The 15,186-nt window shown below is 53.3% G+C and overlaps 1 protein-coding gene across 3 annotated transcripts in view; it reads right to left on the minus strand.

Moving 5' to 3' along the window:
* PCYT1A (phosphate cytidylyltransferase 1A, choline) overlaps nucleotides 1-13,604 on the minus strand; it is a 30,900-nt gene extending 17,296 nt beyond the window's left edge. For all 3 annotated transcript variants that reach the window (XR_008446116.1, XM_054038985.1, XM_054038984.1), the window contains exon 1: nucleotides 13,509-13,604. The gene's annotated coding sequence lies outside the window, so the exon portion shown is untranslated. The remainder of the gene's footprint in view (nucleotides 1-13,508) is intronic.
* Between the last annotated feature and the right edge of the window lie 1,582 nt (nucleotides 13,605-15,186).

A 15,186-nucleotide genomic window follows, 5' to 3' on the forward strand; every position in this document is an offset into this window, starting at 1 on the left:
TGACGAGAGGGTAAAACTCAGCTGGCAGGAGAGAAACTCCCTCACGCAGGAGTTGCGATATGAGTGATGAGATCATTAGCATGAAGCTAGTTATGCTATTTTAGTATCTGAGTGGCAGGCCAAAGATTAAAATATGCCCAGTCCACATGTCTGAAGGGTAACTGTGTACAGTTTCCCAGCACTCATTTCAATGATAAACTGGATGCACAAAAAGAACCCCCACACAACAAGACAGCTGATGGATAAAGCTGGATTTCCTTTTTGGGGTGGGGGGAGGAGAACCTTGCCCATGAACTAAATCATGACTAGGCTATTTGCAGTGAGCTCTCAGCTGTTAACTTCCCATATGCCAGGAATGCAAGGAAGCCCCACATTGCTTGCTGGTGAAGTGGAACTTGGTGTTTACATGAACGGGTAACACTGGAAAAATCTCAGCTCCAACTGCCACAAGATTTAAAAGCAGAGGCTGGATTTGCAAATTTGTGACTAAAGACTGACTTGAAGTTTTTCCTTTACTAAATCAGCTATATGCAGATCCCAACATGGTCATTTGCACTTCTGAATCGCCTCTCGTCAGAGAAGACTGGCATGCCTGGGAAATATGGTTCACACCCAAGTCTAGAAACCCTAGTAATAAATGCTCTGTGGATTTAGGACTCTGCCCCCCTCACATGCAGTGGGTATCCTGGAACTCTTTGTAGGGAGTGTCTGGATTGATGGTGAACCTACTGCAGGAAGAGAGCAGGCTACCCCATCACTTGAAAGCTACCCCGTCCCTCCCTGAAGCATGTGATTGTAGATTATCAATCACTGCAGAGTATCACTGCTCAGTGACACCTACTGGACGACTTAACATAAAGTGGTGTTGGATGAAGCTCCATCAGCCAGATCCCACAAGAGCTTTTTGAAAGGTGGGCTTTTAAAGGGACAACTATTGGTGGGCACTTTAGGAGTACAGATGACTCTGTTTGGGAAAGTTCCAGAGTAGTGAGTCAAGCAAAGATAAAAGACTACTTAGGACATGGAGACTAGAGCTGTACTTTAGAACAGTCCCAATTTAGATTCAACATGGCCTTACGCAATGTTATGTCAGCAAAAATGGCCAATGTGGTTTTGGGTAGGGCTGACTTGAAGGCGACGATTCTGGTTTGTGGCAACGTAGAGATGTTTTTTCTTTCCACGCTGGAACAAAACTATAAACTTTCTCACCGTTTTGGGGAAAGCGTGCGAGTGTGACAATGCGCCAGCCAGGCAGTGAGGCCACTGGTGTGGATGTGGGACATGCAGGTTCATGTCCTGGGTCTGCCTGATTCAGAGTGCTCTGGGATGAAAAACTCTGCTCTGAATCAGGTTTCTCACATCCCACGTCAGTGCCCAAACCATCAGACTACAGTGTGACAGTCTTAGTGTCAGTCTCCCTCCTTCCAGAACCAAAAATCTTTTAGACAAAGTCTGCATCGGAAATGTTCTGACCAGCTCTAGTTTTGGGCCGAACGCGTAACAGCATGTAGTTTGACAGAGAGACAAACTCTCCCTCGGGATTGCACCTGGACCACTATGTTCAGCTCTAGGCAGCTCGATATCAGAGAGGGAGTTCAGAGAAGAGAACCTGAGATCTCCGGGGACTGGAGGAATAAAATGATGGCTAACAGGGAACAAAGCTGTCTGCAAGTACAGGAGGGAGAGTAAAGACCAAGCAGGGACAGAAATCATTTCGAGCAGTGCAAGGGGGCACAGCAAGGAGCAATGGAATCAGATTGAGGGGAAATCTAAGCAGAATGTCAGGGGGGAAATTCATGATACTGAGATTATTAGATTGTGGGACAGTCTCTAGGAAGCCCCGGCACCTGGGCCTGGATGAGGTACTTGGAAGTGTGCTATAAGGATCAGTCCTGTGCCAAGAGGAAGATGGGACAGATCAGCTAATAGCGCTACTCTAGCGTTCATTCCATTTTAACATTCATCTGACAAGGCTTAGGAGTGATTTTTGGTGAGCGTCCCATTACTGGAGTGGATATTATTTTATAGCACCCACAAGTGCGGTAGGGTGCTACAGAAGACGTACCAAGGCAACCCCAGCCCTGATTCTGCATGCACTTAACTTGCAGCATGAAGGTAGTGACAGGTCTTAAGAGTTTTCTGGGAAGTGGTTAGGGCACTTCGGGATGCTATAAACACAATACCCCCCGCCTACCATCACTGTAAACACAAGCACTGTGAAACACGGGTGGTGCACATTTCGTAAGGCATTACCAGCTGAGTATGCCCTTCATACTAGATAGTCACTTCACTGCTTCAGCAACCAGTGCCCAGTTCATGAAAAACAAAGTGACCTGGGTCAGTTTTTCAAATAACTTGAATATTCATTAACCTGACTGGAGAACCGACGTCATACTTTCTTTTATGGCTTTGGGCAGAACAATCTGACACTGTGCTTAATCATCCCATTCTCTGTCCTGTCACTTTCTTCATCTCTGTCAACCCCAGCAGCTGATACAATAGTCCCTACTGAGTACAACATTAAAAGTCCACGGAGTTGGCCAGTGCTGCTTTAAGCTAACAAACATCAGGCTTTATCTAACCATAGGCATTATCAACCCACTCAGTTTCTGAAAAGAATGTGCTCTCCTTAACATAGCAGCCTGCCTCGGGAGTGATCTCAGAGTGACTCAGATTTCCATTCGCTGTATTTAAACCGGTGCGCGTAGGAGCGCACATGCGCTCCGTGCTGTGATACTGCAAGTGTGTTGCTGCTCGATGTAAAGGCTACCACAAGTCAAAGAACTGAAGTTCCTCCAATGGGCAATGCTGTTTTATTGATTTCTGCATATGGAATGAGTGACTGCCTGCGTTCAGGGCTAAACCTATCTATCCCATCTCCCACAAGTGTCAGCGCCTCTTCACCACTCACTCTCCCTTTTGTGTTTCCTCCCATGTACACTCATCCCTGTGCCCACCGGACATCTCTTTTGGTGCACATCCTTCTCCTGCCTCCCACTTTGGCTAAGGGAGCTCAGTGGAGAGCAGCACCCCTGGGTGATGGGGTGGGTCAGCAGGGGAAATGCCCACCCATCCACACAGCTTAGGGAAAAACCTGCTCTAGGGTGTGCCTATGCTACAATTAAAAACCTGCAGCTGGCCCGTGCCAGCTGACCCAGGCTCGGGCTAAGGGCATGTTTAATTGTGGTGTAAATATCCTGGATTGGGCTGGAGCCTCGGCGCTAGGACCCTGCAAGCTGGGAGGGTCCTAGAGCTCAGGCTGCTTGAGCCCAAATGTCTACATTGTAATTAAACTGCTCCTTAGCCCGAGTCAGCTGGCATGGGACAGCCGTGGGTTTTTAACTGCAGTGTAGACATACCCGAAGGCCATGTCTACTAAGTTTTGTCCACCTACATGGAAGCGTAGGTATGGCCTCAGACAAGGATTCAAGTATGCACCAATGCCAAGCATCAGATCTAACTCTCACTGGGAATCAGAGGGAGCCTTTCCAGTCACTTCCAGAAGAGCTGGACTGGACACGCAAAGAGCAAACACAATTCCCGTAGACACAAACGGGAATGCAGCTATTTGACAAAGCAAATTTTGCAATATTCCAGGCGTCAGAACTCCACTTGCCTGTGGTGGGTGAGAAGTTTCCCCAGTGAGTGAGAGCTTTTAGCAACTAATCTCAGCAGAATTTAAGCTTCCATTGGGGAAAAAAAAAAAAGGTTCTTGCTCTTCTGGCTGCAAAGAAAGCCTTCCAAACGTGAACAAATTATTATATCATTGTAGCGCATAGGAGCCCTTGTCACAGATCAGGACCAGTGGATGCTGTGTAATCTCTGACCCTGAAGACACAAATCTGCAGGGCTGAGAGCAGCATTTTGTTAACTTCACCTCACAGCTAGTCGTAGGCAGCGTTACAGCAGTTTAGACTCCATAATGAAGATCTGCCCCTGCTCAGCAGCCAGGGAAGAAACACCTTTCATCCAGCAGCTAGAATGGGGTGGGAATGTCAGATGGTGAGACACTGGCCAGAGGCGGCTGATGTTCCCCTCCGGGGATTCAGAGACGGCAGCACCCACAGAAGTCCTGGCAGCCTTCCTCTCTCCAACAGCTGGGTTTGCAGCAGGGTCCTGTTGGGTCTCCCCTCCCCAATCTTTCATCTGTACCTCTGGCTAGCAGGTTTATGGCGAATCTTCAAGCTCTGCATTAGCGTTGTTAAGAGCCGGAAAGATCTTGCACTAAAAGGAGTCACTGTGATGCAGTTACTAATCTTACAGCATTTATTTAGACACGAAGGACTAAAATAACACCATGACCCATCAGTTAATGTTGACTGGATCCAACATCTGTATCACAGCTTAGCACATGCTCGCTCTCGTTATTCTTGGAATGCTTCAATGTTCTACAATTAATTACACTCATGGGGGATAGGGGCTTTCCTTTCAAAGCTTCATTTTAAATTCTTTTCGGATCAAATCTGGTATGATCAAAAGGAAAAGCCCTTTTGCAAAGTTTTAATACTGTTCTGTTTTATGAGCAAATTTTTGGTTTAAAACACCCCACTGCATCATTTGCACCACGTTAGGCAAGAGAACTGGCTCGTTAGGAGGGAGGTTAGAAACCACTCTAATAAAGCAAGCCCCACAGGACAAGCAATCTTGTCCGCTGGGCTAGCAGCACGTTCAGCTTCAGGTTGAGGGCATGGGCCGGTCTTGCATTGCTTTTCAACAAGCCTTCCCCTGGCAGAATAGTTTGACGGGATCTACAAGAAGTGGAATGTCTGATGGCAGGACTATTCAGCCCCTGCTGTACAACAAAAGCACGGCATGCTGCGTCGTGAACAGTGCAAGACAAGGGGGGGAAAAAGGGAATCCTCTTTAAACTGTTGAAAATACCCTTCAAGGATGCCCAAATCCATTACTGATACAAATGCTACAGAACTCAAGTCACCCACCACAGAAACACAGCCACCTCTGGGATGGAACGTGGTAGGCGTTTCACAGTACACAGAAACACTACACAAACATTCAAGGATGGGAGTGAAGAATAAGGTAGACAACTGAGATTATGGGACACAATTAGCAGAGTTGGAATTTGGCCAGGACATGAGGATTAACACCTCCATGTGGAATCTTTAGTAACCACGACCGGCAATTCTTGTTGCTAAATTGAGGGCTGATCTCAATGGAGAGATGTATATTCCTTGATGAGGGTTTTAATGTTTTGTTAGCCAGGTGCTGTAGTACTGCTGAGAAACAGACCCTATAATTTTGAATATATACCATCGAAACACAGCAATGGAATGAGGAACTGGCCAAACTGCATTCCACCGGAAGAAGAGTTTCACTAAGAGAAAAAATTTGTTTGCAGATGTACAGGGAGGGGCAGAGAATAAATTCCACTGCTTCATCATGAGGCCTGCACAAAGCAAGAGGCCCAAGTGAGAATACTTTCAGTCAATGCCGCTCTGAAACTGTCCTCCAGTCCTGGTCTGAAGTCACCCTGAGTTTACTGAGACAGGTACCAAAGGAACTGAATGCCAGAACCTCAAGGCGTCCCTGCATAACACGGTCTGCTTGCTTTCTTCTGTGCCATCTCTCTAAACCTTGGAGGCGTTAGCACAGTCAGATGCCAGCAGCCGTGTGCTGCCCTGCCTACAAGATTGTTCCACTATACTGCAATGTCTCCTCTGCTGACTCATATGCAGACAACTACTACTAGGTTTGCACTCGACCAGCCACCCATTAGGGAAATGGACCCTGACAGAGAGAACATGTAGCGAGAGCTACAGAGACGTCCTGTCACCAAAGACATTAAAAGCTAGACTGGGCAAATTACTAGAACCACTGAGCACTGCTGGGGTAGGATGAAGGCGGAACAGACATTATTCTACAGTGAATGTTTCTTCCACCTTCATTATCTGTGATGTAATGAGTACATCAGCATATTAACTGTATTGGTTGTATAGCAGAAGCAACCAGAGGAGTTTGTGGGGGCTCTCTCGACTCTCTTGGTTGGGAGCTTTGATGACTATTTAGATTTCCCACGACTTTTACATGACCAAACAGCAACAGTGATCCAGACTGCTTTTTGCACCTGCAACCTCCTGACCCATCTTCTCTCTCAGATGTGGATCTTGAAACCATAATCAAGGCCTTTGGCCTTGTCTACACACAAAAGGTTTGCTGGTGTAGATGTACCAGCAAACCCTCCTTAACTGAAACAGTTTATTCCAGAAAAAAAAGTCCTTTTGCTAGTATAACGTCGTATACAGTTTATTTCACTCGGGGAACTGATTAACAGCAAAAGGACTTTTTTACATAAGAACGGCCAGACTGGGTCAGACCAAAGGCCCATCTAGCCCAGTGTCCTGTCTACTGACAGTGGCCAATGCCAGGTGCCCCAGAGGGAATGAACAGAACAGGGAATCATCAAGTGATTCATCCCATCAGCCATTCCCAGCTTCTGGCAAACAGAGGCTAGGAACACCATTCCTGCCCACTCTGGCTAACAGCCATTGATGGACCTATCCTCCATTAATTTATCTAGTTCTTTTTTGAACCCTGTTATACTCCTGGTCTTCATAACATCCTCTGACAAGGAGTTCCACAGGTTGACTGTGCGCTGAGTAAAAAAAAAACCTTCCGTTTGTTTTAAACCTGCTGCCTATTAATTTCATTCGGTGGCCCCTAGTTCTTGAGTCAATAACACTTCCTTATTTACTTTCTCCACACCAGTCATGATTTTATAGACCTCTATCATATCCCCCCTTTAGTCATCTCTTTTCCAAGCTAAAAAGTCTCAGTCTTATTAATCTCTCCTCGTACGGAAGCCGTTCCATACCCCTAATCATTTTTGTTACCCTTTTCTGAACCTTTTCCAAGTCCAATATATATTTTTTGAGATGGGACGACCACATTTGCATGCAGTAGTCAAGATGTGGGCGTACCATGGATTTATCTAGAGGCAACATGATATTTTCTGTCCTATTATCTATCCCTTTCTTAATGATTACCATCATTCTGTTCGCTTTTTTGACTGCCGCTGCACATTGAGTGGATGTTTTCAGAGAACTTTCCACAATGACTCCAAGATCTCTTTCCTGGTGGTAACAGCTAATTTAGACCCCATCATTGTATATGCATAATTGGGATTATGTTTTCCAATGTGCATTACTTTGCATTTATCAACATTGAATTTCATCTGCCATTTTGTTGCCCAGTCACCCAGTTTTGCGAGATCCTTCTGTAGCTCTTCGCAGTCTGCCTGGGACTTAACTATCTTGAGTAGTTTTGTATCATCTGCAAATTTTGCCACCTCACTGTTTACCCCTTTTTCCAGATCATTTATGAATATGTTGAATAGGACTGGTTCCAGTACAGACCCCTGGGGGACACCGCTATTTACCTCTCTCCATTCTGAAAACTGACCATTTATTCCTACCCTTTGTTTCCTATCTTTTAACTAGTTACCAATCCATGAGAGGACCTTCCCTCTTATCCCAGGACAGCTTACTTTAAGAGGCTTTCTGAAAATCTAAATACACGGGATCCAGTGGATCCCCCTTATCCACATACTTGTTGACCCTCTCAAAGAATTCTAGTCGATTGGTGAGGCATGATTTCCCTTTACAAAAACCATGTTGACACTTCCCCAACAAATTATGTTCATCTATGTGTCTGACAATTTTGATCTTTACTATAGTTTCAACCAGTTTGTCCGATACTGAAGTCAGGCTTACCTACCTGTAATTGCTGGGATCACTTCTGGAGCCCTTTTTAAGAATTGGCATCACATGAGCTATCCTCCAGTCATTTGGTACAGAAGCTGATTTAAATGATAGGTTACAGACTACATTTAGTAGTCCTGCAATTTCACATTTGAGTTCCTTCAGAACTCTTGACTGATACCATCTGGTCCTGGTGACTTATTACTGTTTAGTTTATCAATTTGTTCCAAAACCTCCTCTAATGACACCTTAATCTGGGGCAGTTCCTCAGATGTGTCACCTAAAAAGAATGGCTCAGGTTTGGGAATCTCCCTCACATCCTCAACCATGAAGACTGATGCAAAGAATTCATATGTGCTATAGCCGGGGCTACACCTTCACCCCATCTGGAAGACAAAAGCTAGTGCAGGACGTGATGATTTTGGCCTGGTCTATCTTAAAAAGTTTTGCTGCTTTAGCTATTCTGGTGTAGGTAAAGCAGCAAACTACAATACTGCAAATTCAGTTATGCTGGTATGAAACCGCTTATACCAGTTCCAGCTTGGCAGAGCAAAACAAGCTATACCAGCCATAGACTCGTGTCTTATACCAGTGTAACAGCTTCTACACTGAGGCTTTTACCAGCATAACAATGTTAGTAAAAAAAAAAAATTCATCTCTCTTAACTACCATAGTTTTTAAGGCTAAAGCAGGCCTTGTTTGTTAAAACTACACTAGCACTTGGAGATCTGTGGATTTCAGTGTGTTGATTTTCACCTATAAGGCCCTAAATGGTCTGAGACTGTCCTATCAGAGTCCTCCCCTCACCCCCCAAATAAGAGCACCACATCAGAAATCAGCAAAGGCACCTCAGCGAGAGCTTTTTGGGTATTTAAGAGAGCTGTGGGTAGGGCATTCTCCATAAAGGCTTTTATTTTGGAAATTCACACCCCTCCTTGGTCCAAATATGGTGTTGATGGGCCATACATGCCACACGGCCCATCTGCTGAAGCAGGAAAAAGGAAAGGACAGAGGTGATAGGGACAGGTTGTATAGGGCAGCGGTTCTCAAACTGTGAGTCAGGACCCCCAAAGTGGGGGCTTTAATGGGGTCGCCAGGGCCAGCATTAGACTTGCTGGGACCACTGAAGCCCAAGCTCCACCCGCACCCGGGGCCGTGGGGCTTAGGCCGCAGCCTCCTCTCCCCCCAACCTGGGGCAGTGGGGCTTGAGCTGCGGCCCTCTTTTCCCCCAACCCTGGGTGGCAGGGCTCTGGGGTCATATAGTAACTTCACTGTCAGAAGGGGGGGTCACAGTGCAATGAAGTTTGGGAACCCCTGGTATAGGGGAGGGGAGATTTTGATTTCTTACCTCTGTTTGCTGACTGGCACTTCATACGAGGGACGGGGAGGTGTGCTGTGGTTTTGGTTTGGTAATGGATTTTGTATTGTTTTTCTAAATTGATAATAGAGCCCAGAGAGGCCAGGGTTTTTTATTACTATTATTTTAGTACATTTAAATCTAAACAAGTAGGAGGTTAGCTCTAGTGGTTTGCAAAATATCACACTTTCAAACTGTCACTGACTTGTCATGCTACAACAATTTTTTGGCAAAAGTCCAGCACTGAGTATAATAAATTCCAGACACCAGATCAATGCAGTTTTAAATCCACACATTCAACAACTCTGTGACATACTGCACACATCTGCAGGTGAATAGGGCAGACTTGTTTTGGTCTGGATTTGAGACATAAACATGGTGCCCCCATTAGCACAGAAGAAGTCAAAAAAATAACCCTCCCTACCACACAACTAGATAAAATAACTCATCTGCATACTCTGCTTCAATTCAACCAACCCTCATCACAAGCCACAGGGAAGTGGAGCACATATGGGTGGGAGGTATGGGGGAGGACAACTCTGCTTCTGTCGTTACTATCAGAGATAAGGAAACTGAACCAAAGGAAGGACATGCAAAAGCAAATACTGTAATGGGACCTGTCTGGAATCAATTATGGGCACTGAGATGAGCAAGGTGGGGAGGAAACCAGGTTAGTTCATGCTCCTCTCCTGGATAATCTAAGGCAGGAGTTCTTAAACTGGGGATCACGAGGTTATTACATGGGGGGGTCACGAGCTGCCATCCTCCACCCCAAACCCTGCTTGGCCTCCAGCATTTATAATGGTGTTAAATATATAAAAAAGTGTTCTTAATTTATAAGGGGGGGGTCACACTCAGGGGCTTGCTATGTGAAAAGGGTCACCAGTAAAAAAGTTTGAGAGCCACTGATCTAAGGGAGGAAGCCAAATCTCATTAGATCACCCATTACACCCCATACATTCCCAACCAGTGCCCCCCCCCCAAAGCCAGGTATCCCCTGCCAGTGGCCCACCCAGAGCGAAGTGCCCCCCCATAGCCATCCAAGCCAGGGTCCCCTCAATGCCCCCAGAGCCAAGTACCCCCATGCTCCCCAGCCAATAGCCCCCCCCAAACTAAATGCCTCCTGTACTTACCCAAGACAGTGTCCCCTCAACCCCGCCAAGCCTGGTACCCCCCAGCTCCCCAGAACTGATTGCGCCCTGTACCCCATAGCCAGTGCCCCCATGCTTCCCAGCCAACAGCCCCCCCCCCCCAAGAACTACATGCCTCCTTTACTTACCCAAACCAGTGTCCCCTTAGCCCCCCAGCCAGTGCCCCCCATAACTAAGTGCTCCCTGTGCCTATCCAAGTCAGTGTCCCCCATCCCTCCCCAGAGCCAGGTACTCCCTAATCAGTGCCCCCAGCCACAGCCCTTCCAGAGCCTAGTACTCCCCCCCCACACGCCCAAGCAGTGTCTCCTTAACCCCCAGAGCCAGGTACTCCCCAGCCAGTGCCCCCCATGATCCCCAGCCAATAGGCCCCCAGAGCCGAGTGCCCCCCACACCCACTCAAACCAGTGTCCCTTTAACCCCCACAGCCAAGTGCCTCCCAGCCAATGCCCCCCCGCCCCCGAACAGGGCACCCCCAGCCAGTGCCCCCTCCCAACCAAGTACCTCCCCAAACAGGGCACCCCCAGCCACCACCCCCCCAAACAGGGCACCCCCCCAGCACCCCCTTCGAACAGGGCACCGCCCAGCCAGTGTGCCTCCCCAGCCGAGTGTCTCCCCCTAGTGCCCCCCCGAAACCGGGTACCCCCCCACCCAGTGTGCCTCCCCAAACAGGGCACCCCAGCCACCGCCCCCCCAAACAGGGCACCCCTCCGAGCCAGTGTGCCCACTGAAACCGGGTACCCCCAGCCAGTGTGCCTCCCCAGCCGAGTGTCCCCCCCCAAAACCGGGTACCCCCAGCCAGTGTGCCTCCCCAGCCGAGTGTCCCCCCCCCAAAACCGGGTACCCCCAGCCAGTGTGCCTCCCCAGCCGAGTGTCCCCCCCCCAAAACCGGGTACCCCCAGCCAGTGTGCCTCCCCAGCCGAGTGTCCCCCCCCAAAACCGGGTACCCCCAGCCAGTGTGCCTCCACCGCCGAGTGTCCCCCCCCAAAACCGGGTACCCCCAGCCAGTGTGCCTCCACCGCCGAGTGTCCCCCCCCAAAACCGGGTACCCCCAGCCAGTGTGCCCCCCCAAAACCGGGTACCCCCAGCCAGTGTGCCCCCCCAGCCCAGTGTCCCCCCCCCGAACAGGGCACCCCCAGCCCAGTGTCCCCCCCCCCCGAACAGGGCACCCCCAGCCCAGGTGCCCCCCCCCAAAACCGGGTACCCCCAGCCAGTGTGCCTCCCCAGCCGAGTGTCCCCCCCAAAACCGGGTACCCCCAGCCAGTGTGCCTCCCCAGCCGAGTGTCCCCCCCCAAAACCGGGTACCCCCAGCCAGTGTCCCCCCCCCCCGAACAGGGCACCCCCCAGCCAGTGTCCCCCCCCCCGAACAGGGCACCCCCCAGCCAGTGTCCCCCCCCCCCCCGAACAGGGCACCCCCAGCCCGTGTCCCCCCCCCCCCGAACAGGGCACCCCCAGCCCGTGTCCCCCCCCCCCCCGAACAGGGCACCCCCAGCCAGTGTCCCCCCCCCCCCCCGAACAGGGCACCCCCAGCCAGTGTCCCCCCCCCCCCCGAACAGGGCACCCCCAGGCCAGTGCCCCCCCCCCGAACAGGGCACCCCCAGCCCAGTGTCCCCCCCCCCCCGAACAGGGCACCCCCCAGCCCAGTGTCCCCCCCCCCCGAACAGGGCACCCCCCAGCCCAGTGTCCCCCCCCCCCGAACAGGGCACCCCCCAGCCAGTGTCCCCCCCCCCCGAACAGGGCACCCCCCAGCCAGTGTCCCCCCCCCCCCGAACAGGGCACCCCCAGCCAGTGTCCCCCCCCCCCCCGAACAGGGCACCCCCAGCCAGTGTCCCCCCCCCCCCGAACAGGGCACCCCCAGCCCGTGTCCCCCCCCCCCCGAACAGGGCACCCCCAGCCAGTGTGTCCCCCCCCCCCCCGAACAGGGCACCCCCAGCCAGTGCCCCCCCCCCGAACAGGGCACCCCCAGCCAGTGCCCCCCCCCCGAACAGGGCACCCCCCAGCCCGTGTCCCCCCCCCCCCCCGAACAGGGCACCCCCAGCCAGTGTCCCCCCCCCCCCCCCGAACAGGGCACCCCCAGCCCGTGTCCCCCCCCCCCCCGAACAGGGCACCCCCAGCCCGTGTCCCCCCCGAACAGGGCACCCCCAGCCCGTGTCCCCCCCGAACAGGGCACCCCCAGCCCGTGTCCCCCCCCCCCCGAACAGGGCACCCCCAGCCAGTGTCCCCCCCGAACAGGGCACCCCCAGCCCGTGTCGTCCCCCCCCCCCGAACAGGGCACCCCCAGCCCGTCGTCCCCCCCCCCCCGAACAGGGCACCCCCAGCCCGTGTCGTCCCCCCCCCCCCGAACAGGGCACCCCCAGCCCGTGTCGTCCCCCCCCCCCCGAACAGGGCACCCCCAGCCAGTGTCCCCCCCCCCCGAACAGGGCACCCCCCAGCCAGTGTCCCCCCCCCCCCCCGAACAGGGCACCCCCCAGCCAGTGTCCCCCCCCCCCCGAACAGGGGCACCCCCAGCCCGTGTCCCCCCCCCCCCGAACAGGGCACCCCCAGCCCGTGTCCCCCCCCGAACAGGGCACCCCCAGCCCGTGTCCCCCCCCCCCCGAACAGGGCACCCCCAGCCAGTGTCCCCCCCGAACAGGGCACCCCCAGCCCGTGTCGTCCCCCCCCCCCGAACAGGGCACCCCCAGCCCGTGTCGTCCCCCCCCCCCGAACAGGGCACCCCCAGCCCGTGTCGTCCCCCCCCCGAACAGGGCACCCCCAGCCAGTGTCCCCCCCCCCCCGAACAGGGCACCCCCCAGCCCGTGTCGTCCCCCCCCCCCCGAACAGGGCACCCCCAGCCCGTGTCGTCCCCCCCCCCCGAACAGGGCACCCCCAGCCCGTGTCGTCCCCCCCCCCGAACAGGGCACCCCCAGCCAGTGTCCCCCCCCCCCGAACAGGGCACCCCCTCGTCCCCCCCCCCCGAACAGGGCACCCCCAGCCCGTGTCGTCCCCCCCCCCCCCGAACAGGGCACCCCCAGCCCGTGTCGTCCCCCCCCCCGAACAGGGCACCCCCAGCCAGTGTCCCCCCCCCCGAACAGGGCACCCCCAGCCCAGTGTCCCCCCCCCCCGAACAGGGCACCCCCAGCCAGTGTCCCCCCCCCCCCGAACAGGGCACCCCCAGCCCAGTGTCCCCCCCCCCCCCGAACAGGGCACCCCCAGCCAGTGTCCCCCCCCCCTCCCCGAACAGGGCACCCCCCAGCCAGTGTCCCCCCCCCCGGCCCCGGCCCCCCTCCAGCCAGGCCCCCCCGCTCTGACCTGCCGGGCCGCTCCCGGCTCCCTCGCACGCCAGCGGGGCGGCAGCCCAGGACGCTGCGTGTCGGGCCGGAGCGCAGGGGAAGGGACCAGCCGCGCGCGCGGCTCCAGCGGGGCCCCCCGGGAAACCGCAGCCGGCACCAGCGTTCCGGCCAAGCCCCGGGCCGGCCGCCGCGGGCCGGGCTGGTTATTGTCGGGTCGCCCGTGGCCGCCGGGCTGGGTGTCGTAGGGCTGCGGGCGGAGGCGTGTCTTGGTTTTGTAGCGTCCCTGGCTGCCCCGGGTTAGTGCCCTGCGCTTGTTATTGTAGGGTCGCCAGTGGGCCCCGGCCCTGACGTGCCAAGTTGTTGCGGTAGCGTTCCCAGTGGGCCCCGCATTTGGTGTGGTCGGGGTCACTGCACACCCAGGTAGGGGGACCAGACAGCAAGTATAAAACATCAGCACAGCGGGTGGGGGGTAATAGATGCCTATGAAAGAAAAAGCCCCCCAAATCCGGACAGCTGGTCACCCTAAACCCAGGGCCACGTGGGCTGGGTTTGCTAGAGGAGGATCACTTATGGGTCGCAGGCTCTGTGCACTGGGTTTGTTATTGTAGGGTTGCTGATGGGTTCCATGTTTATCATTGCTGGGATTCGGAAGGGCCCAGTTTTACGAAAGGGTTACTGGTGGGCTCTGGGTTCTGCAGACGAGATTTGTTATCCTAGGGTCGCTAGTAGTCCACCCCTCGCATTTTAGGGTCACTCATTAATTCTCAGGCTGTGCAGGCCACAGATTAGAGTGGAGGGTCACACTCATGACCGCGAGATGCCCAGGCTGAGTCTGTTACGGCAGAGTTATTCCTAAGCACTGGATCATGTGCATCATAAGAACGGCCATACTGGCTCCAGTCAGTGGTATCCTGTCTCGGACAGTGGCTGGGGCCAGATGCTTCAGAGAAAATGGACAGAAAAGGGCAATTATCTAATGATCCATCCCCCCGTCATCCAGTCCCAACTTCTGGTAGTCAGGGGTTTAGGAACACCTAAGGGCTTAGGGGTTGCATCCCTGCCCAGCCTGGCTAATAGCCATCGGCAGACCTATCCTCCATGAATTTATCTCATTCTTTTTTGAACCCAGTTATACTTTTGGCCTTCACAAAATCCCCTGGCAATGAGTTCCACAGGTTGACCATGTTTGACCTGTGAATGCTGAGCCACCTACTAGGTTTGTTTGCCAACCTGGGTTCCTCATGAGGTGCGCTACTTGCATATTTAATATCAGCACAGGGCTGCCTGGACAAGAGTGCGTTTCAAACTCTGCACCCACTGCAACATAAACACAACTCCAGCATTTTAATCAGTGTCCAATTCTTAGCAGTTGTAGCACATCACACATAGAAAAGGTGTGGCACATATCAGTTACTCACAACAAACTGCATAGCGTCTGTCAAGGCCCCGATGATGTAGGCAGTGGACAGGGGCATCATCTTTGAAGTGGATGGACAATCTCGATGAACTGACGTGAGGGCTTTGAGATCAGGGAGGAAAGCACCGGCCTGAGGAGTTGGAGTAGGAGCCTATGAAACTCCTTCCCTTCATAAGAGGGGGCTTTGCTTAACTTACCCAGCATGGCAATGGTGGAGGAGTTTCCTCCTCCTGTGAGTCCCACGGCTCCCCCGGTGGAGTCCTGGCTACGTACAGGAGAT

Source organism: Malaclemys terrapin, chromosome 9, assembly GCF_027887155.1.
Source record: "Malaclemys terrapin pileata isolate rMalTer1 chromosome 9, rMalTer1.hap1, whole genome shotgun sequence".
Classification (NCBI taxonomy): Eukaryota; Metazoa; Chordata; order Testudines; family Emydidae; genus Malaclemys; species Malaclemys terrapin.